The 23,846-nt window shown below is 49.9% G+C and overlaps 1 protein-coding gene across 2 annotated transcripts in view; it reads left to right on the forward strand.

Annotated features, from left to right (window-relative positions):
- CAB39 (calcium binding protein 39) overlaps nt 1-23,846 on the forward strand; it is a 323,674-nt gene that overhangs the window by 91,821 nt on the left and 208,007 nt on the right. The gene's annotated exons all lie outside the window — the stretch shown is intronic.

Here is a 23,846-nt window from a genome sequence, read left to right on the forward strand (position 1 = left end):
CCTGTGCTTAGTCTCCTAGGAGACAGGAATGCACTCCAAAGTGATTGGCCGGCTGGCTGTCCGGTAAGGACAGCCACCCTGCTGCGTGACTGACAACTAGGCCGGAATGAATGGGAGCAAGCTTCATAAAAGGTGAGGCTTTTTGGCTTGGAAGGCAGAGTCGACCACTGGACGAAGGAATCCGAAGAAGAACTTGAAGATGCCTGCTGCAACTGCTGGACCATTGGCTTGCCCGGTGAAGCCCTGCTGCTGTGCTGAAGCGCCAAATTCGTATCGACATAGAAGCCTGCGAAGACTACTTCTCCCCTTCAGTTGGTAGGACCAATCGACTCCAAAGTAAGCCACCTGGACATTTTCTCAGAGCTGGTTGAATTTCCATTGCAGTCGCTGCTGGAACCAAATAACATTGGAGAGGTACACCAGATTGTGTGCGTTGCTTTTAAGTTGACCAAGAGCTCCAGGAAGATCCTCCGGACTCCCAGGAAGCAGGACTGACCGAGCCTGAGCCCCCTCAACCAGAGTGCTGGACCCCAGAAAGCCCATCGAGATAGCCAGAAATGGTGATGTTGCTGTTTGCGGTAGGTTCGAGGAGCTGAAACACTGAAGTTCCACTTTTTTTTAAGTTTGCTGGTTGCGGTCAGTGACCGTGCTGTTGTGGTGCAGGAGTCCCCAGAGGTCCTCCCTCTTGTCCCCACGACTGAGGCCCAGGAACAACAGGATCTGCAGAGCTGCACAGAAACAGAAGTCATCTACTGCATTTTTCTTCAACCTTCTTTGTAGATTTTCTTTTCGCTTCTACTTCAAATGTCTCACGGCTTGTGGCCCTACATTTGATTCTTCTTTTTCACAAAAGACTTCTAAAAACATTGTGCAAAGACTTTTACTCGCCTGCAAGAAGTGCTTCAGACACATGGAATTTTGCCCATTGACATTGGCCTAGTCTGGTTCCCTGAATTACTCTTCTCTCCTCTATTGTGTTGCACCTGTCCTTCAGGAAGGGGTTAACTTACTCTGCATTGGAGGGTCCAAAAGTATTTGCCTGCTTAAAGAATATTTGTGATCTCGTGTTTGTTCTGATAACCCTTTCTTTTGACAACCTCAAAGCCTAATCTGATTACAACAGTGATATATTAATGTCCACAGCGTCGTAGTTATTGAAGTCACCTGAGGGTGCAGGAAATGTCTGTGTGCCATCCCCAATGGGTCTTTACTGCTTCTGAGAAACCTAAGAGTGTGTATTTCTGAAGTGTATTTGAGTATTGCTTTTATATTGCTCCCTTCTGAAGAAGGCTTGTGTAAATGACTGGTAAATGAATGAATAATTGTTTTTATCAAGAAACCTTGGGTATCAGTGTTTATTTGAATACTTGTCACTGTGAATCTCTGTGTAACTCCACTACTGCTCACATTGACCCCTCTTGAGATAAGCCTGGCTGCTAGGCCACAATACCAACCTGTGTAGTTCTTATAGCAAAGGTTGGGTCCCTATTGCCAGGAAGCTGAGGTTGTTGTAGTGCACCAAAAGGGTACTACCCCAAATCTTTACCTAACACCCCAGCTATGCGCTTACCTGCACCAAAGACTCCTGCGGCAAAGGCGTAGCTCCAGGGGTCCCCACATGGACCAAGAACCGTCAGTGGGTGCCTCCCCAGCACGGGTCTGCAGATCAGAAAGCCGGTCCCACCGTTGGAGACCCAGGAGCAGGCAATAATGGAGCAGATACCGTTCTCAGCGGGCCTTGCAGTCACAATTGTACATAGGCCGCCTCAGGCAGGACGCGGTTGCCGTCTCTCCCTCTACACAATCCGGAGTGGGCACTCGTTGGCAGCAGCCACAGAACAGCTTTGAAGGATGACACGTCAGTCGGAGGGCTCACCTTGTATCTCATTCACCGTGTCTCACATAAGGGGAGCCCACTACGAGTCACAGGTTGTCCGAGGCAAAGGTAGGGACCTTGCCAGGGTGTAGGGGGCAGGAGTCGTTGTAGGAGTGCGCCCAGACACTCCTCCCTCACTTTTGCATCCGAACTGGGCTGTAACTTTGGGCGCTTGCCACTCTACAGAACAGGCACGCCAAGGAGTCAGATCAGGATCAGTGGATCGCTGGTACCTTCAATGGCACTTCAGCCAAGAATGCAGCTATGATGGGTTTAATCCGAGGTAGCTTGCAGCCTCGTGCCGGCAACGTGTGTCGAAGCTCTAAAAAGGAGCCGCCATGTGCTCAATCTCGTTTCCGTTCTTGCTCTCTTTTGGCACCTTTTACTCTGGAATGCTCTCCATTCTCTTTGTTCCATCACTGTTTATTTATGCTTTCGGGTCTCTCTGAGATCCTACCTTTTCTCGACTGGTTAATGAAGATTATTGTAACCGCTGTTCTGATGCTTGTTAATCTGCTTAGAATCACATGCTGTGAATATGGTCCGACATCCAGTGGTAACCGCGGAGTATTGCATCTTGTCTTTCGGGGGACTGAAAGGGGACGTCGGCATAGGCGTGTCTGAAACACTATCCCTATCGTGACGTGTGTAGTACCCAAAATCCCTCACGCGCCGAGGTCCCTCAGATTGTTTTTTTCCACCCAGATAACTGGTGGTCCTATAGCAGAGCTCTTCATGAGACATTGTTTATCTTACCGAATTGTCGGTTTAATCCCCGTTAAGGCACTTCGTCTATCAAGAACATCTTCGACGAAGACTACGGGGGAACCGTCTACGGCTGTGGATTCTGGCACCTAAGATCCGGCGTTCGGACCGCCATGTGGTCGGGCCTTCTGGCCGGCCTACACAGAGGGGAGAGTGGGCTCGGGGTTTGCCATACTGCTATGTTTTCCTCTTTTCCACTTCTTTCCTTTTTGGTCTGGTCACCCTTCCCTTCTGCTATGGAAAGGACTCCATTTAGATTCTGCCCTCTGTGAAAGGTCAGATATCCGTGGAAAGACGAGCACACTTCGTGTACGCTTGTCTCCCCCTAGAGCACTAAAGCAGTGTTCGGCGTATAAACCCCTAAAGCTAATCCCTTAAGGAGCGGCGGGCCGCATACGGTATGTCACGCGTGGAGCCTCCCTCCCCTGCCACGACACCAGCCGAGAGTGACGGGGGTACATCGGATGACCAAAAGTCCAACGTGGACGTTGTAGACCTTGAGGCGGACGATTCTAGAGCCGCCACGCCCTTCCCCGACCCTTCCAGGCTCGACTCCGGTCTTGCTACAGGGACCACACCCGGTGACGGGGGCGTACAATCGCACCACACAAAACACACAACCCAAGCGCTCTCCTCGACAACGTCGAAGAAGGCGCAAGCGCCATCGGATCGATCTGATCCAAAGCCTTCCCCGCATCCACAGCAGCGCATGACTGTGCTTAATAAACTTAACAAAGGCGCTACTCCCCAAACTACACACGCCAAAGTTTCTGAACAAGAAACTTCGACTTTCAAGATTTTCAAGGCCCGTGCAGGCCCGAAAACTACAAGTAGGCCTCTAACTAGCCCTCTACCCGGGAAGCCATCATCGGAGGCATTGTCCCCCGAAGATTCGGTAACTATCAGTAAGAGCATCAACCGGGTTGCTACGGCGGTGGGCCTAGTACCGGTTTCGCCCACAGTTATGGGCCAATCCACTGACAGGTTTTCCACGGTTTTGGAAGACGATCCTGAGGACTCTTACGAAGAGAGCCAGGTACCCCTCTCAAGCACCCTGAGGAGATCTTCTGAACGCCTTAGGGCGGAGGACCCGGTTCCTGCTCAGCTGGGTCCATTTGGGTCCAAGTGGACCACGGAGCAATTTGAGGGGTATATGGATTGGCTGCAGCAGGTTTTCTGTGTTTCTGATCAACCTCTGCCGAAAAAAGCTCGGGTAGACCCTAACCCTCATACACAAGTTGCCCAACACCTAGATGTTCAACACTATGTTGATTATCAAGAAGATGTCCAGAAAGACATGGATAGAGACATCTATACAGAAGAAGAGGAGACTTCTTTTCTGTACAATTATGGGGAAGATCAAGGCGCAACGGACAACTGTGACGACACCCAGCAGGACAATCACAATTCTGACATCGTTTGCCTCGACTCTCCCCCATCCACACTGGTTAGGCAGGCTCCCCCGGTGGATGATCAAATGGCTTTCAACATGTTGAAAAAAGCAGCAGAATTCTTTAAATTTGCCACGATTGAGGCATTGCCTGAACAGGATTTCGCGGAAAACATCATTAATGACAAGCCTCCGGTCAGCCAGTCTATCCCTCTCTTGAGCTCTGTAAAGAGACGGCTGGCCCCTTCTTTACTCGCACCCGCTCAGACGAGGGCTGTGAACCCAAGGGTCGAAAAACTCTTCCGGCCCTCCCCCACCGACCCGCTTCACATCAAAGGGCACGCAATCCCAGACTCGCTGGTGGTGACCAACACTCGCAAGAGAGCAGGTGTTCCCCTTGCCACGGGAGAGTCTCCCCCGGACAAGGAGTCCAAAAGGTTGTATGCCTTAGGCAAACGGGTCACGTCGGCGGCTGCTTATACCGTCCGGATTGCCAATAACACAACGTTACTGGCAAGCTATGTCAACGCCCAATTGAACCTACTCCAGGAAGGCCTCCAGGAGGTTCTGGAACCAACCAGAGCCAAGCTTCTCGCCATTGTCTCGGAGGGTAAACTTGCCAATCAAAATGTTGTAAAGAATACCCTGGACTCCGCAGAGACAGCAGGCAGGTCTCTCGCACAGGGTACTCTCCTAAAGAGACACGCGTGGCTGCGCACGTCAGGTTTCAGGCCTGAGACTCAGGCATCCATCATCAATAAACCCATAGAAGAGGCCAACCTCTTCGGGAAGGCGGTAGACGATGCGTTGGAGACGGCCAAGAAGGAGCATGAGACTATTAAGTCGCTGCACCAAATTTTCCAAAAACCCTCTTCACAGAGGGGCAGCAATTCTCGGTGGTCCTTTCGAGGACAAGCCCGTGCCGCTCAAAATAATTTTGGCACGGGCAACATCAATGCAAGTCAACCGGCTGAAAGCCCCACTTACTACCCCCAGAGGGGTTAGAAGCGCGGAAAGAATAGAGGCAGAGTCTCCAATTCCAGAGGTGCGTCAACCTCGGGTCAGAAATGACCACCAAGTTCAGGTCCCCTCCCATGTCTCCCCGGTCGGGGGCGATTAACATCTTTCCTCAAGGCATGGGAGGGGATAACGACCAGTGGGTATTAAAGACGGTCGCCCACGGTTATTGCATGGAATTCGCCCGACCCCCACAGTTCAGACCGCCGAAACATTGACGCCTTTCACCGGAACATCTGCAGATCCTGGTCCAAGAGGTGGAGGCGCTGCTGGGAAAGGACGCCATAGAAGCCGTCCCGATTCTTCAGGTAAACGAGGGTATTTATTCAATATACTTCCTTGTACCCAAAAATAATCTCACCATGCGTCCTGTTCTAGACCTGCGCCCAGCGAACAAGTTCATAAAGCCCCAGATGTTTCGCATGGTAACACTTCAAGAGGTGATCCCATTGTTAAAACAAGGGGACTTCATGACCACATTGGATATGAAAGATGCATACTTTCATATGTCATTGCTGCCAGCGCACAGAAAATTCCTAAGATTCATGATTCAGGACAAACACTACCAGTTCAAGGTACTCCCCTTCGGCATAGCCTCAGCGCCTCGGGTTTTACCAAGGTCCTGGCAGTGGCAGCAGCACACCTGCGCAGACTTACAGTTCCAGTTTACCCTTACCTTGACGATTGGCTCATCAAGGGGGACTCGTTCGACGTTTGTTTTTCGAACACCCAAAAGACAGTAGACCTACTGTTCAGCCTAGGATTTTCTATTGTTAGGCAGAAACCTGTGCCGTTCCATCTGGGACCACTGCAAAAGATTTAGGACTGCAGGAGTTTGGCAGTAAACCCACTTGGTAGCAGTCTGTACCACACAGATTCACTTGGTAGCTGTGGCTGAGCAGTCAGACTTCCCTCAAGAAGAGTTAGGCAGAATACAGAGTATTCACAATAGGTCAAGAGAACACAGTAAACACTGACCAGGGCTTGGTGAAAAGAGATATAATTATTTATTAAAAACCACATCTAGAAAAACACACAGGCACTAATAGTAAGCAATTCAAAAACACTGTCAATAAAAGATATACACTCCCTTAAAAGAATATTGGACAAGTCTTAAGTAAAGCCCCACTTATTTTGAGACAGCGGTGAGGGCTTAACATAGATGGCACTCTAATAATTCGTTTTAAAAAGGGAGAGAAAAGCAGAGAATAAATTGAAACAGATCCCAACACTTTTTCACGAACACACAAGAGAGAAGGGCAAAGTAGCACCGTGAATTCAGAGTCAATAGGCTGGATCCGCTTTAAGAGGATCAAAACGAAATGTGTCCAAGGTCACACGGTTGCAGTGCACAAAAGTCTTGTAACGGTTCAAAAAGGAGTTGGACAAAGGAAAGGGACCAGTTGGAGGGTCAAGGCGGCCAGCCCAGTCCAGAAGGTTAAGGAGTTATTATTCCCTTGTTGCAATATTTAGAAAGGGAGGCCTGGCGGACACGGTACCTTAAAGTGGTGGAATCGCTCCAGCGGGGGCAGTTGTTCCTGGCAGCGGATGCAAGTCGGTGCTTCGTCCAGGGGAAGAGAGGATCTCGTCGTGGAGGAAGACGGGAGTCCTTCGCACTGCCAGGGAAGAAACCAGCCGCGGAGTTTCTCAGGTACAAGGAGCGGTCCAGTGGTTCGCGGTTCAGTGGTGAGTGGCTATCAGGCTCCCGGGGTGCTTGGCATGGGCAGTTCGACCACAAACCGGGCTGGGGTGCGAAGAAAGAAAGGTAAACTAGTTGTGCCCACCAGTCAGGGGAAGAAGCCTCTCCAGCCGGGAGATATTCTGTCGTCGGGAAGTGGTGAGTTGGTTCTGCAGGGCTCCACCGGTGGTGTCTTCGTGGTAGGTCGGCTCAGCTTCTCCCTCGTCGGATTCTTAGGTCCTGTGGCGACTTCTGAAGTTGCAGTCCCCAAAGCCCTGCTTTTATGCAGAAAACCCCCATTCACTCAGCCTAGCTGTCACTCAAACATGCTAAGTGGTGAGCCGGCCGGCTCACCACTTGGACTAATCACACAAGAGTGCGACCTGAGTTACCAAGGTAACTCGGTCCAGGGTGCCTAAACCCCCTCCCACACTCCCTGTGGTACCCAGACAGAGTGGCACCACTTTTGGAGGCTTCTGTGGAGAAGCCTGCCAAAAAGTGGAACAAAGGGCTCGACTTGGGTTGGAGTCACAGAAGAGAACACAAACTCCATTTTAGAATCGAGTCTTGGCAAAATTTACCAACCGGAGAATTAATATTAATTAAATAAACCGGTGGTATGTTCGAGGCTATGAGAATTAAATAATTAAAGTTGGTAGCCTCGAACAATGTGAAAATCCCATAGGAAAATATTTGCGGTTGAATATAAAAAAGTAGTTTCCACTGCCACCAGATCAGGGGGACGGAGACGTGCCCCCTCGACTAACAGACCCCGGGGCAATCGAGTTGTCCTGACCAGTACGTCCACAATATGATGGTTTGTACTGGTTTCTGTTAATAATTTGGGACTAGTAAAGCCAATGTTGACTTTACATGCCCTTGGAGACAGTAGTCAGTCCCAGGGTATGGAGTCTATGGTGGGGTGCCACTATGACACCCCTGCATTACTGCACGGAGGGTGCTGTGTAACACACATAGGAAAAACACATGAGACCCTATGGAGTAAAGGACCCCATAGCCCATAAAACACATTACCAGTCAAAGGAATACCATTAATCATGTCCAAGAGTGGGAGAAAAAGAGTCTCACTCTTGGCAGGAGGAAAGAAACAAACTCCAGAAATCCAACAATGCTGCTGGGGGACTCACTAGGTTAGAAAATTCAGCCTAAAGAGAGAATTCTCCCTAACATCTATCAACGAAAAGAAATCCAGCTTAGTACCCAGCCAAGTAAAACAGTTCCTGGGGGCTCTAATTCGCACGGAAGATTGTCTAGTCTTACCTTCCAACGAGAGGGTTCAGAACATGCTCTCTCAAGTTCCTCAGTATGTAGCCAGTCGGAAGGTGACGGTACGCAAAGCTATGTGTTTGCTAGGGATGATGGCGTCATGCATATACTTGGTCCCCCACACGCGGCTGCACATGCGTCCCATGCAGGAGTGGCTCAACAGCCAGTGGTGTCAGGCCAGCGGACAATGGTAAGATCTGTTAGTTGTCTCGCCTGACCTCGTTTTCTCTCTGCAGTGGTGGTCGAGAGAGAACCTCTTGAAGGGGAAAACCTTCACCACCCCTGCAGTGGAAGCCACTCTCACGACAGACTCATCTCTCACAGGGTGTGGGGCTCGCCTGCTTCAACAGACAGCGCACGAAGTGTGGTCCCATCGGGTAGCTTCCAACCATATAAACCTACTGGAGCTACTAGCAGTGTTCAAAGCATTGAAGGCTTTTCACGAGCAACTGCAAGGGAAGACCGCGCTGGTCCTAACCAACAGCACAACAGCAATGTATTATCTGAGCAAGCAGGGGGGCACTCACTCTCCAGGGCTATCCAAGCTGTCCCAAAACATCTGGATATGGGCTCTCAAACACAAGATGTTCCTGATATCCCAACATGTTCCAGGGGAACTCAATATTCTGGCAGACGTACTCAGCAGAGATTTTCCTCTGCCAGAAGAATACGAATGGCGTCTGCACGAAGACATTGTATCCAACGTCTTCGCAGAATGGGGGTTTCCAGAGATCGACTTGTTCGCTACTCAGGAGAACGCCCAATGCCCAGTTTACGCCTCCAGGTACCATCAGAACCGATCCATGGGGAACGGTCTCTGGATAACTTGGTCGGGGAAATTTGTTTATGCTTTTTCCCCCCCGACTCCCCTTCTGAACAAGATGGTGCACAAGATGCACCAGGAACCAGTCACCATGATTCTGGTGGCTCCCATGTGGGCCCGCCAACCCTGGTTTGCGTACCTGATGGAAATGTCCCTCTCCCCACCAGTCAAGCTGCCCTGCCCGTACAACATGTTGTCTCAGGACAGGGGGGAGACTCTGCACCCATGCCCACAAACTCTGAACTTAGCAGCCTGGCTCCTGAAGTCATATAGTTTGGACATCTCCAACTCCCTCAAAGATGCATGGACATACTGAGGGAGGCAAGAAAGCCTAACACACGTTATTGCTATGCCAGCAAATGGAAACGTTTTGTCATTTGGTGCAGTTCTAAAGGCGTCAGTCCCACCGATTGTTCGCCTTCACACACTGTGTTACATCTAACCCATCTGTTGGACTCTGGGTTAGTCTTCAATTCCTTAAAGGTTCACCTAGCGGCGTTGTCAGCCTACACCACGTCACAGCAGGAGTCGTCGTTGTGGAAAATACCTGTGATTAAAGCCTTTATGGAAGGGGTTAAAAGAATTTATACCCCCATCACTCACCCAGCCCCTGGGTGGGATCTAAATGTTGTTTTAACTAGGCTCATGGGACCCCCCTTTGAGCCTATGCATAAAGCTAGTCTGAAAGACCTGACTTACAAGACAGCCTTTCTAGTAGCTATCACTTCTATCAGAAGAGTTGGCGAACTACAGGCCCTCTCGGCCTTGGACCCCTTTGTTACAGTCCACAAAGATAAAGTAGTTCTGCGCACTCATCCCAGATTTGCGCCGAAATTTATTTCGAAGTTCCATGTGAACCAGTCAATCGAACTACCCACGTTCTTCCAGAGACCTACTAACATGGCCGAAAGAAGCCTTCACACACTAGATGTGCGCAGGGCAGTCATGTTCTACATGGATAGAACTAAACCACTGAGGAAACTGAACTATTTTTTGTTTCAGTGGCAGCTGGTAGAGAAGGGGATCCTGTCTCTATATCAGCAATATCAAGGTGGATTGTCAAATGCTGATATAGAGACAGGATCCACTGCCACTGAAACAAAAAATAGTTCAGTTTTCCTCAGTGGTTTAGTTCTATCCATGTAGAACATGACTGCCCTGCGCACATCTAGTTTCTCTTTTGCAAAGAGAGAACTGCCCTTCAAGCCTAGAGCACATTCTACTCAAGGCACTGGGGCATCCATAGCATTCATTGCAAATGTTCCCCTAGAGTCCATTTGCAAAGCGGCAACCTGGAGTTCTGTACACACCTTTGCAAAACACTATTGCCTAGACACTCATTCTAGGTCTGATTCTCAGGTGGGTCAAGCAGTACTAAGACATCTTTTTTCTACTGTTCCTTCTCACAACCCACCTCCAACTCCGGGTACTGCTCGCTAGTCTATGCACAGCATGTGATTCTAAGCAGATTAACAAGCATCAGAAGACATGCATTACTTACCGTAAAAACATTTCTGATGATTGTATCTGCTTAGATTCACATGCGCCCTTCCTGCCTCCCCGCTCGGGGTGGAAGGAACATAGACTTCTTACTACTTTCTCTCCATGTACTCACTCACTATAGCCTTGTGCTCCCTCATGGCAGAAGAAATACAATCGGAGGGACCTCGGCGCGTGAGGGATTTTGGGTACTATACACGTCATGATAGCGATAGTGTTTCAGACACGCCTATGCCGACGTCCCCTTTCGGTCCCCCGAAAGACAAGATGCAATACTCCGCGGTTACCACTGGATGTCGGACTATATGCACAGCATGTGAATCTATGCAGATACAGTCATCAGAAATGCTTTTACGGTAAGTAATGCATGTCGTATATGCTGTTTCAAATGTTAATTCCTTTTTATTTTACCGTTGTTCTGATGTGCAGCGCTTTGCTGTAAAGCGATTTATATAAAAACCAAATAAATACCCCAAAAATACAAAATACTGTATATCTTTGTATGTGCATGAGTGCGCGGCTGTACCGATTAATACGGTAGAATTGTTATTAGTGTCAAACTCTGTAACAATTGTTCCGCAGCAACTACCAACTAAGCAGTGGCCTTTGAAAAGTATTTATGCATTCTTTTGTGTGTTGGCTAAGTGATCTAAGTATTCAAGACATTCCTTGTGTAAATATAATAAATATATATTTTAATGTTTATTGGTTGGACTGCTGTACAAACTGGGTTCAGTGTACTTTCCTATAGCGCACATCTTCCTCCTGAAAGAAGCCTGACTGCTCTGCCACTCTACCAAGATTCCTTGAGACTACGTGGCAACATTGGATATGAAAGATGCATACTTTCATATTTCAATGCTCCCTGCGCATAGAAAATATCTGTGATTTTAAAAAAAGTGGGAGTTCATTACCAGTTCACAGTACTCCCCATTTGCATCGCCTCAGCGCCAAGAGTATTCACAAAGGTGCTCGCAGTAGTGGCAGCATACCCGCGCAGAGTTTCAAACCCTGTTTACCCTTAGCTGGACGACTGACTGACTGATCACTAAGGCATTTCCTCGAGTATGCAAACAAAATACCACCTTTTCAATTTGGGTTTCGTCATCAACGAAAATAGTCTAGTCCCTAGCCAAATAAAACAATTTCTGGGAGCAATTCTAAAGACAAAGGAGGAGCTGGCTTTCCCATAAAACGAGAGCGTTCAAAACATGCTGTTGCAAGTACCGCACTACAAAACCGTTCGCCAGATAACTGTCTGCAAAGCAATGCGCTTGCTCGGGATGATTCCCTCATGCATTCAGTTGGCTCCCCGCCTGCAAGCATGCGCCCAATGCAGGAATGGTTAGCCAAACAATGGTCACAGGCAAGCGATCAGTGGGACAACTTAGTTCTCCAGCATGGGGTCTGGGATGGATTCACATGCTCATGAATATTCCCCGTCGTCAGGCTGGGAATCCTCGGTAAGGAAAAAATCAGTATCAGTTTCGTTTCTGATCTGTCTTTCTTAGTAGTAACCAATCACAGGTCTCTGGGTCATACTGCCCCCAGCCAATGACTGCCCTCTCCCTTAGCCCCGCCCCTGGCAGCCATCCTCATTTTATTTACCGCACGCTCAAGTGTTGGGAGTCCTCGTGCTATAGCTCTCGAGCTTTTACTGCGTTTTGCGCTTTTTCAAAGAGATTTATCTAATTTTTCCGTCTAATCGAGCCTCAAGCTCCACCATTTCTTCTTCCGATCTACGGGGATCCGTTTCGGATTGATCTACGCCCCTCAAGGGTGAAGTTTTCATCGAGTTACGCTTCTTGGAGGATTCCAGAGGTTTCTGAGGCCTACCTCGTGGACGAGAAGAACATGGCCCAGGAGAAGGGAAGCTCGACTCACGGCAAGCTGTTCAGGATCTGCCCGGGATGCAACCTACAAAATGTGTTCAAGGAGGACGAGCATTCAAAATGCCTTTACTGCCTCCCCGAGGACAAAACGCACGTGGAGAAGGACTGTGCGTTTTGCTTTAACATGTCGGATCGGACGATGAGGATCGCCGGACCCGTCTCTCCAACTGGCTGGAAGGCAAGAGCCCAGCAGGTGAGAAGTAGTCCGAGCGGTCTTAGTCCTGTGAGGGCACCCCGGTGACGGGGGCCCAACAGAAGGCAAAGCACTGCGAGTCCGTGGGCACCGGGAGCACCGAACGGTCAGGCTCCTCGGCTGCCAGGCAGGGCGCACCTTCACTGACGCCATCAACCGCGAGCCAACGCTCTGGCTCGGGGAAGGGAAAATCCAAGAACCCGGCTAAGCTTCTGGAGAGGCCCCGGTCGATCTCGGAGGAACCGGCCGAGGGGGAGCGAGGCAGTGACCCTCCCCCTCAAGTGAAGGCCTCAAGCGCGCCCAAGGTGGTGAAGGCATTGATTCACCTGGGTAAGGCCTCTATGGAGAGAGTTGCTGCTGCCCTGGCGAAGCCTGTGCAGGCTATCCTAGTGGAGGCGACCTCGGGGCCCAGAGTTTCCCTGCCTCGTGGAGGGAATCCTCTTTTAGGCCCATCGAGAAGACCCCTGTGAAGACCCCAGTGGAAAAAGAGGGGGGGTGGGCGGTGGCCGTCACGGACACATCCTCCGAGGAGGAACTGGCCGAGAATTTGGAAGAGGCCCAGCCCCACGGGAGGAATCCCGAGGAGGGGGGATGACAAGAGCGAAAGGCAACAACGAGGTTCCCGTGGAGGAACAACCGTCGCTCCCGGCACGCCCGTCGCTACCTGAGCCTCAGGACAACTCGGTGCCCATTTTGACGGCAATCCAAGCCTTATGCACGGAGATAAGGACGAGCCTGCCCCTGCCCCAGACAGACGACCCAGCTGTACCGGGTCCATCGGGAAGCCCTCCGAACAAGAGGAGGAGAATTCAACCAGTGCCCCTTCAGCCCTCACGGCCTTCTCAGCCTTTGTCGCCTTCCCCGATCCCGAGGGACACGGGAACGGACACGGCCACTACGGGGACGGACGACGACGGCGGTGACAACGGGACTGGCCTCCCGTCTCCGATTCCTCGGGCATCCCCGCCCGACGATATTGGCTCCTTCCACGCCATGATTGCCAGGGCATCCAAGCTTTTTCAACTCTGCCCTGAGGAGAAGAAAGGCTTCCCATAACAACGGCGCAAGGCCAAAAGGAAGTCTGTCTTCGCAGTGCCGTTGCTGGATGACATCTGGGACGAGGGACTTGCCCTCCTCAAGAACCCGTCCACGACACCTGCGAAGAGGGACCGGTACGAGAAGTACCAGGTCCCTGACGCCACCCCATTGTGCCTTAGGGCGCAGCCGACCTCGGATTTAGAAGTCTCAGCGGCAGCCAAGAAGAAAGCGGGGGGGCATCGGCGTCATCCTCAACTTCCCCACCGGACGGCGAGGGAAAGAAGCTGGACGCCATGGGACGACGAGTTATCTCGTCGGCGGCGACTACGATTAAAGCGCCAGCGGGGGTGGCTCAAGGCGACGGATTTCCACCAGGACGTGCAAGCCAAGGTTTTGGACATGCTCTTCGATGGGAACAATCGGTTTGGAAAGACTGTGGATGAGTCGCTGCAGGCCATCAAGACTGACACGGAGACGGATCGGACCTTGGGAGTTCTGCAGCAGCGGCGGCCGCCCTTTCAGAACTCCGAAGGCAAGCAAGGTGCCTCCAAAGGATTCGTCGGCGGCTCCTCGACCTACCGTCAGGCGGCCCGCTCCTTGTCGCAAGAAGCCTACAGGGGACGAGGCAAGTCCGGTGGATCTCGCCGTCGTCGCCAGGGAGGCCAGGGCGGCAAGGCTGCTTCCAAGAAATACTGAACCGGCTGTCGCGTCGGGCCCCCACCGAAGCACCCCAGTCAGAGGCCGGCTGACGAGATTTGTCAGCGTGTGGAAGTCCATCTCCACCGACCGTTGGGTGCTGGGTGCTGGATGCCCTGGCCCACGGACACACTCTGGAATTTCTAAAGAAGTGCCCCCGAATTCCTCCTGTGGCCAGGAAGGAAAACCACGTCCCTCAACTACTGTTAGAGTTAAGGGCGATTCTCAAGAAAGGAGCCATCGAGCTTGTCCCAAAGAGGCTCCGGGGCTCTGCAGTATACTCAAGATACTTCCTCGTCAGAAAGAAGACCGGAGGTTGGCGTCCCATCCTGAACTTGCGTCGGCTAAACAAATACATCAAGGCACAGAAGTTCCGGATGGTCACCCTCCAGCATGTGCTTGGCCAGCTGGAGGAGGGCGACTTCCTATCGTCGTTGGATTTGGAGGATGCGTACTTTCACATCCCCATCCTAAAAGGACACCAAAAGTTTCTCAGGTTCGTAGTCCAAGGGCGGCACTACCAGTTCAAGGCCCTCCCATTTGGATTGAAGTCGGTGCCCAGGGTGTTCACCAAGTGCCTAGCACCAGTGTTGGCACGGCTGCGCCTGCAGGGGATCCACATCTACCCCTACCTCAACGACTGGCTCATCCGAGCAGGGACAAGGGAACTCGCCGTAGAACACACAGCAAAGACCGTCCGGCTACTCACGGACCTGGGATTCCCCATCAACTTCCCCAAATCCCACCTGGTTCCGTCGCAGGTCACGCTGTTTCTGGGAGCCAAGCTTGATACAGTAGCGAAGTTGGCCTCGCAGTCGGAGGAAAGAACGCAGGCCATCCTAGGAAAGGTACGGCATCTGCTGGCCATGGACATGGCCAGAGTGAGGTCCATCAAGTCCCTTCTAGGGATGATGTCCTCTTGCATTTATCTTGTGCGCCTGTGCAGGCTTCGGATGCGCCCTCTGCAGGAGTTCCTCGACCCCCGTTGGACGCAAGCGACGGACAGCTTCGAGGACAAGATCTCGCTCAGCGAAGCATTCTGCCATGCAATTCGATGGTGGGGCACCCGCACGCATCACGCCGCAGGCACGGATTTTCAGACTCCAGCATACCAGGTGACGACGGATGCCTCCCTGGGGGGGTGGGGAGCGCACACCGGAGATCTTCACACAAGAGGGCCTGTGGCTCCCAGAGGAGAGGCCTCTCCACATCAACATACTAGAGCTGTGTTCTGGGCCCTCAAGTCATTCCTCCCATCCCTCAAGGGCAAGGTGGTGAGGATCTTCACCGACAAGACCACCACGATGTTCTACATCCGGAAGCAGGGAGGAACCAGATCCCCAGCCCTGTCCAAGGAAGCCCAGGATATGTGGCACTGGGCCGTTGCCCAGGGGAAGTTTCTGGTACCTTTTCATCTGGCAGGGATAAAAAAACACCATCGCTGACTCACTCAGCAGGGAGCTGCGCTCGTGCCACAAGTGGGAACTACGCCAGGATCAAGGGATCATCTCTTCCGGCGATGGGGCAAACCCCAAATCGACCTGTTCGCGACGGCGATGAACTCCTAGTGTCAGAGGTTCGCCAGCAGGTTCCCCCGGCCGAGGATCATGGGCGATGCTTTCTCGTTCCCCTGGGACGGCCTGTTCCTGTATGCGTTCCCGCCGTTGCTGCTCAGGCTCATCAACCAACTCAAGCGGTCCCGGTGCAGGATGATCCTCGTCGCACCGAGGTGGCCAAGACAGATATGGTTCCCGGACCTTCTGGACTTGTCAGCGTCCTCACCAGTCAAACTGTCGACGGACGCAGATCTTCTCTCCAGAGAAGGAGGCGCCATTCTTCACCACGACCCGGAGTCGCTGAACTTGCAGGCCTGGCTCCTGCAGCACTAGAGTTTGGAGGGTACGATATCCTGGCTGACTGCAGAGAGGTTCTTGCAAAGGCCAGGGCGTCCCAAACTCTCAAGTGCTACGGACACAAGTGGAAGAGGTTCTCTGTCTGGTGCCGTGCACAGAAGCTCAACCCTCTACGGATTACAGCCCCTCAAGTGCTACCGTACTTACTGTCGCTGGCCAAAGCTGGACTAGCGCACGCTTCCATCAAGATACATCTGGCAGTGATTTCCCGATAAACCAGAACTGCAGGACGGTTGTCCCTGTGGTCTCATCGCCTGGTGAAGGAGTTTATGAAAGGACTGTTCCATTCGTTCCCGCCGGTGAAGGCTCCAGCCCCGGCGTGGAAGCTCAATTTGGTGCTGACCAGGCTCATGGGCCCGCCATTCGAGCCCTTGCATTCGGCACCGTTGAAGTGCCTGTCGTGTAAGACAGCCTTCCTTGTGGCCATCACCTCTGCACGACGCGTGGGAGAGGTTCAGGCCCTTTCCTGCAAGCCTCCATACTTGACTTTCCACGAGACGAGAGTGGTGCTGAGGACGCACCCCTCTTTCATGGCCAAGGTGCCGTCGGTCTTCCATCTCAAGGAACCCATGGTGTTATCTGTCTTTTTCCCGTCGCCTTTGTCGCCGGCCGAGAGGACTTTGCACTCGCTGGATGTAGCTAGAGTGCTGAAGTTCTACGTGGACCGAACGAAGAGTTTTAGGAAGACATCACAGCTATTTGTGAACTTTGGACCTGTGAACTAAGGGAAGGCTCTCTCGAAGGCTTCCATTTCCAGATGGCTCTCCGGCTGCATCATGTACTGTCATTGGTTGGCAAACCGACCGTTGCCCGGCCGTCCGAGAGCCCATTCGACCAGAGCGATCACTGCTACCAAGGTTTTCTTGTCTTGTGTGCCCCTGCTGGACATCTGCAGGGCTGCTACAGGGAGGTCGACGCACACCTTCACAAGATTCTACTGCGTCGACCGCGATTCCAGGGAGGAGTCCAGAGTCGGCCAGGCAGTGCTGCACAACCTGTTCGATTAAGGAGAGCCTGGTGAGGAGGTAAGAGATGTTTTATGTAATGCTTAATGTTGAGCCTTGACACCTCCCGTGGTTGTGCATGTGTGTACTGCTATGTATTCTAATATTCATGAGCATGTGAATCCATGCCAGACCCCATGCCGGAGAAGGAACAAGTTACTTACCTGTAACTGTTGTTCTCCAGCATGGGTCTGGCATGGATTCACATGCGAACCCTCCCTCCTATCCCTCTGCGGCTCTTCACTTGGTCATACTGCCACTTTATGTGCTACCAAATCTGAGGATGGCTGCCAGGGACGGGGCTTAGGGAGAGGGCAGTCATTGGCTGGGGGCAGTATGACCCAGAGACCAGTGATTGGTTACTACTAAGAAAGACAGATCAGAAACGAAACTGATAGTGATTTTTTTTTCCTTACCGAGGATTCCCAGCCTGACGACGGGGAATATTCATGAGCATGTGAATCCATGCCAGACCCATGCTGGAGAACAACAGTTACAGGTAAGTAACTTGTTCCTTGTTGTTTCGCTAAACCTGGTACAGGGTCTTCGCTGCAGGCCCAGAAAACCCTTCCTCGTTCACCAGCACAAGCAACCCGAACTACAGATGCCTCACTCGCTGGATAGGCGGCACACTTCCTCCACCACACAGCCCACGGCGTGTGGACACACACACACACTACAGCCCAAAGACACATCAACTTCCTTGAACATTTGGCAGTTCTCAAGGCTCTTCAAGCCTTTCACCAATATCTTTCAAATCAAACCGTGCAAGTCCTCACAGACCGCACCACTGCCATGTTCCACATAATCAAGCAGGGAGGCTCACACAATATCTGTCTAGGCTATCCCAAAAATATGGAGGTGGGCACTCAAGCGGAACATGTTCCTAACCTCTCAGCACATTCAAGGGGAACTCAATGCTCTGGCAGACACTCTAAGCATATACCCTCTACCAGAAGAACATGAGTGGCAACTCAACAAAGATATCCTAGATGGAATCTTCTCCCAATTGTCATCCTCCGTTGGATTTGTTTGCCACAAGCCTAAACGCAAAATACCCAAACTTTGCGTCCAGTTTCCCCAACCAGGGCCCAAGGGGAACGCTCTATGGATGAACTGGTCAGGAAAATTGCTTATCCTTTTCCTACAAAAGCACTCCTCAGCAGGATTGTGCACAAGATGCAGCAGGAACTAGTGACTCTAATCCTGGTTGCTCCTATGTGGGCAAGACAACCTTGGTTTTCACATCTGATCAAACTGGCGATATGCAACCTAAGCTCCCGTGCCCCTACAACATGCTAACGCAGCACAAAGGGGCATCCCTCTACCCTCATCCTCATTTCTATGAACTTGAAAGCCTGGCTCCTGAAGTCATAGAATTCGGCCACTTAAATCTTCCACAAAGGTGTATGGATAGCCTAAAGGAGGCACTGAAACCCAACACCAGACACTGCTATTTCAACAAGTGGAAGAGATTTGTGATATGGTGCAGACCACAAATGCTAAACCCAACAGAATGTTCCCCAGGTAACATTCTACATTACATGCTTTAGCTACTAGACTCCGGCCTAGTATTCAACTCCATCAAAGTACACGTGGCGGCTCTGTCAGCTTACACCACTTCACAAAACAAGGTGTCCTGGTGGAAAGTTCCTGTCATTAAAGCATTCATGGAAGGGCTAAAGAGGCTATACCCTCCCATCTCTAACCCTCTACCGGGTTGGGCTCTTAATGTCTTGCTCTCCAAACTCGTGGGTCTGCCCTTTTGAGCCTATGCCCAAGGCCAGCCTAAAACATTTGACTTGCACAACTGCTTTCCCAGTAGCCATCATCTCTGACTGGTCACTGAGCCACAAGCTTTATCCATACAAGACCCTTTCTTCATAATCCACAAAGACAAGGTTGTCCTCGGAACACGTTTTTAGGTTTTCACCTTAGTTCATTTCAAAGTTCCATGTTAATAAATCCATAACTTCCTACCTTCTTTCAAAATCCATCCAACTCCGCTGAGAGAAGTCTCCATACACTTGATGTATGGATGGCGGTCTTGTACTATGTGAACAAAACGAAACCCCTAAGGAAAACGGATAAACCCTTTATTTCGATAGCACCTGTGAGAGAGGGCGATCACATAACAAAACACGCTATCTCCAAAACGGATAGTCCAGTTCATACAGCTCTACTATTCCCTATCCAAAAGAGTTATGTCTCACTCCCAGGGCTCACTCTACCAGAGGTACCGGAGCTACCTTAGACTTCATTGCCTACGTCTTTCGGGAGGTCATTTGCAAAGCTGCTACATGGAGTTCCGTTCATACTTTCACAGAGCATTATTGCATGAACACTCACACTAAAGCATATTCACCGGTGGGACAAGCTGTTCCAAAACATCTATTTGCCGCCGTACCTTCTCACATCCCACCTCCTTCTCCAGATATTGCTCACTAATCTATGCAGAGCATGTGATCTAAGCAGATCCACAAGCCTCAGAGGGGATGCATTACTCACCGTAAATGTATTTGATGCTTGTATCTGCTTAGATTCCCTTGCGCACACCCTTCCTCGCCTACTGGAGTCAGTTTTCTGGTTTCTCACTGGTTCTGCTTCATCACATCTGTACTCATGCTACACTTCATGCAACCTCATGTCAGAAACAATCCGAAGGACCTCGACGCTTGACGGACCATGGGTACTGTTGGGCAAGATTTTGGGCAGTACCCTTAGAGTGCACTACACAACCTTGGCCTCCTGGCAATGCGAACCCTATCTTTGGTATACGTTTATACTACACAGGTTGGTAGTGTGACTGAGCAGCCAGGCTTATCTCAAGAGGGGTCAATGTGAGAAGTAGGGTGGTTACACAGAGATTCACAGTGACAAGTATCCAAATAAACACACTCAAGGTTTCTTGATTAAACAATTTTAAATGTACTTAACAGTCAGTTTGAATAAGCCTTCTTCAGAAGGGGCAATATAATAGTAACACCCAAGTACACTTCAAAATACACACTTAGTTTCTCTAAATCAGCAAGTACCCATTTGGGATGGCACACACTGTTCCTACACCCACAGGTGACTTACTTAGCTAGGACAGTGTGGACATTAATATATCACTGGTACATTTAGAGCAATACTGAGATTGGTGTCAATGAAAAGGTTATCAGAATAAAACAAGAGATCATAGAAATATTCAGCAACAGTAAGTACTTTTGGAAACCCCCAATGCACAGTAAGTTAACTCTTTCCTGGAGGGAAGGTAAAAATACAGTCTGAGGGAGAAAGAGTTCTTCAGGGAGCCAGGCACACCAATGTCAATTGAGCAAACGTCTAGGTGAGCTGAAGCACTTCTTGCAGGTAGTTAAGTCCTTGAAGTCTTGGTAGAAAACGTAGAATCAATGTAGGGCCACAAGATGTTGAGGCTTGTGAAGTGTAAAGCTATATGCAACTCTACAGGAGCAACACAGACAAGTCTTAACTGAGTGCAAGTAAGACTACACAACAAGAGGTAAGTTCTCCAGCTGGCTTCTGTTTCTGTGCAGCTCTGTAGATCCTGTTGTTCCTGGGCCTCAGTTGTGGGGACAAAAGGGAGGACTTCTGCAGACTCCTGCACTGCAATGAGACGGTCAGCAGTCGCAAAGGACAAACTTAAATTCAGTGGCACTTTGTGGTTTCAGCTCCTCGCGTCTCAGCAAATAGCACCACCTCAGTTCTCGTTTACCACTTCAGACTTTCCTCTCATCTGGGGTCCAGGAGTCTGTTGAGGTGGCTCAGGCTTGGTTAGTCCTGCTTCCTGGGAGTACGGGGGATCTTCCTGAAGCTCTGGTTCAAACCTTTGCGAAATCCGAAAGGCTTCCCTGTGCCACCTTTGATGCTGTGTGCCATAATGTAAAAAGATGCATATGGAGTTTGTCAGACTCCAAAACCTAAAGAAACACAATTTAAATTACAGAAAAACACATGAGAGAGTGGGAAAAAGGTCTTGCTCTCTCCAGGTAAAAAATTAAGTTCTGGAGTCCAGCAGAAGTGATGAGGGTCTCTAAGGTAGAGAGAAATTAGCACATTTCTGAGAATTCTCCCTAACGGGTACAGTACACGCCACACTAGGGATAGTATTACTAACGTGCCCTGTCGACGTCTGTTTTTGACTTTCGAAAACCAATCTTGTAATACTCTGTGACTTTCGGACTATGCCGAGAGCAGGTAACGAGCATCAGAATAATGATTACGGTGAGTAATGTATCCCATTATATACTTTACTAAGCTAATTTATTTTTAGAAAATGGGCATAAACTTCTTCTCCAGCAGGTTACCTCAGCAAGACAGCCTCTGGGACGCTTTGACATTTCCATGGACTGGTAGGTTCCTATATGCTTTGTGACTGTTTCCCCTTATCCCAACAGTCCTCACACAGCCAGACAGCAGCTGTGCAGACTGATTCTTGTGGCTCAGCATGGGTGACACATTACTGGTTCCCAGAGCTTGTTACTCTATACACAGTCCTGCCTGCGCACAACCAACTCTCCGATGCAAGGGCTGGGGGTTCTCCACCACAACGCCTCTTCTCTCAAAGCCTGGCTCCTAAGTTCTTAGAGTTCAGCCACATTTTCATGCCCCGGGATTGCAGAGGTGTGGACGCCCCCCACAATCTCTGGTTATGATCAAAAATGGAAGAGGGTCACACATACATCTTTAACGCCTTCTCTGCGGTCACAGAGACTTAAGGATTTCATGAATAGACTTGTCTTTTCCTCTTGTATACAAGCATGCGCCGCCTTTGGTATTGAATGTGATTCTAAACGGATTGGTGGGACCCCCATTAGAGGCCATGCATAAAGCACAAATAGTTTGTCTTTTGGAAAGCTGTGTTCTTGGTGGCCATCACCTCTGCCAGAAGGGTAGGTAAGATTCAAGAGTATTCCTCTCAACCGCCTTACCTCAGATTCCAAAAAGAAAATGTTTTATTCTCGACCAATCCGATGTTCATGCCTAAGGTGCCACCCTCTTTCAACCTGTATGAGCCCTTGGCCATACCTTTTCTCTTTAGTACACTAACACCTGCTTCGCTCATTGGATGTCATGAGAGCACCCAAATACTACCAGATACCAGATAGGCCACCCACTACGAGAACAGTCTCGTCCACTCGCGTTCGTTTAGCAGGAGTGCCGCTGTTGGACATCTGCACAGCGGCCACGCGGAGGTACCCACATAGCTACAATGGATTGTATTGCAAGAACTCTGCAGAGGAGTCCAGAGTGCAGTTTTTCGGAGCCTTTGCGCCCGAGCTGAGCCGTATTCCCCTTCCTTACATATTGATGCATTGTTACAACTTTGTAATCTATTCAGCAGCATGTGAACCTCTGAGATATCCAGTGCTGAAGAGGGAATACATTACACGTAGCTACTGTTCCCCAGAGTTTGTTTATTTTCCTAGATTCAAATGCAACCCTCTTGCCTATCTTGCATAAGGCCCATCTTACTTTGCACTATTATGTGCGCTATACAAATCTGAAGATTGCCTCTAGGGGAGGCAATGCCCATTTGCTAGAGGGTAAATCATCCAAAACAAGTCTAATAGAACATTAAAGTGAGTGCAGTTTCTTATCTTTCTTTGAAACTGCTTTGTTTCAGAGGATTCACAGCCTGATTACTGGGAATATTCAACAGCATGTGAATTCCTGAAAATACCAATGATGGAGAACAGGAGTTTCAGATAAGTAACCTATTCTTTTTGTATTTTAGAAATAAGTAATATTACTTGTAACACAGCTAAAGTGACTTTAATCATCTGAAATGTTGTGCACATCTGCTGGCCAATATAGATATTTGGGATGTTTTCCCAACCAATAACCAGCTTGATTCTATGGGCTTCTATCAAAAAATGATTTATGAGAAACTGTATTGTTTATTTGACTTCAATTCTGCTTTACGCTTGATGGAATTCAACACATTTTTTCAGCATCATGTAGCTTGAAAAATGCAATGGTTGCACTGTCATTCTCTTTGCTGAGGAAACTACCAGTCTCATGCATCTGTTTTGTTACTCATATTCTGTTTGTCTTGGCCTGTGAAATTATTCCCCATTTGTCAGTTTTGCTGAGAAGACTTTATTTCCCATCATACCGCAACTGTTTGCTTTGTATTCTGGTTAAAGCTAACCTGGCATAACCTATTCACACCCCGACCCCTTATTACCCCATACTGTTCATCAAGTCTTTTCTGTCTTAAAGTGCATTGGCTTGATCAGGTACTGTATACTGGTGGTTAGGCACGCCTTGTTAGTAGTGGCACTGGATAAGGTTGATGACCATGGTTGTGTTTGCTTTTTGAAGGGCGTCAAAAACACCTTGTTCGTGTTAGATTCAATTTAAATTTTTTGAATATTGAAACCATTGTCCTGGCACAATGTGTGCTAGGTGCATGAGAGAAAAGCCAACGCGTGTTTCGACTGAAGTCTTTGTCAAGGCAGTTGCTGAATGAATGGTTAAGGATCCTTCTTGGGGATGGCGGCGGCCACGGGATTGTAGAATTACTGGTTCTGTGTAAGATTGGCTGTGTAGCCACTGTTCAGCTTAGCAGCAGATGTAAAGCCTGATGGCGATGTGCACAGTGAAGATTCTGTGCTTGCTTTGGTTTGGATCACAGGTAGCCTTTTCATGATAACCCCTCTTTGGGATTTCTCTCACTTCACTACTTTGTAGCCCTTTCCTCTGTGTTTTTCGTTCATCATCCTCTGCACCTCTCCCTCTGTGTTTGCTTGCAGTGGTACTCGCATT

The sequence above is a fragment of the Ambystoma mexicanum genome, chromosome 10 (genome assembly GCF_040938575.1).
Source record: "Ambystoma mexicanum isolate Mex_15411 chromosome 10, UKY_AmexF1_1, whole genome shotgun sequence".
Taxonomy (NCBI): Eukaryota; Metazoa; Chordata; class Amphibia; order Caudata; family Ambystomatidae; genus Ambystoma; species Ambystoma mexicanum.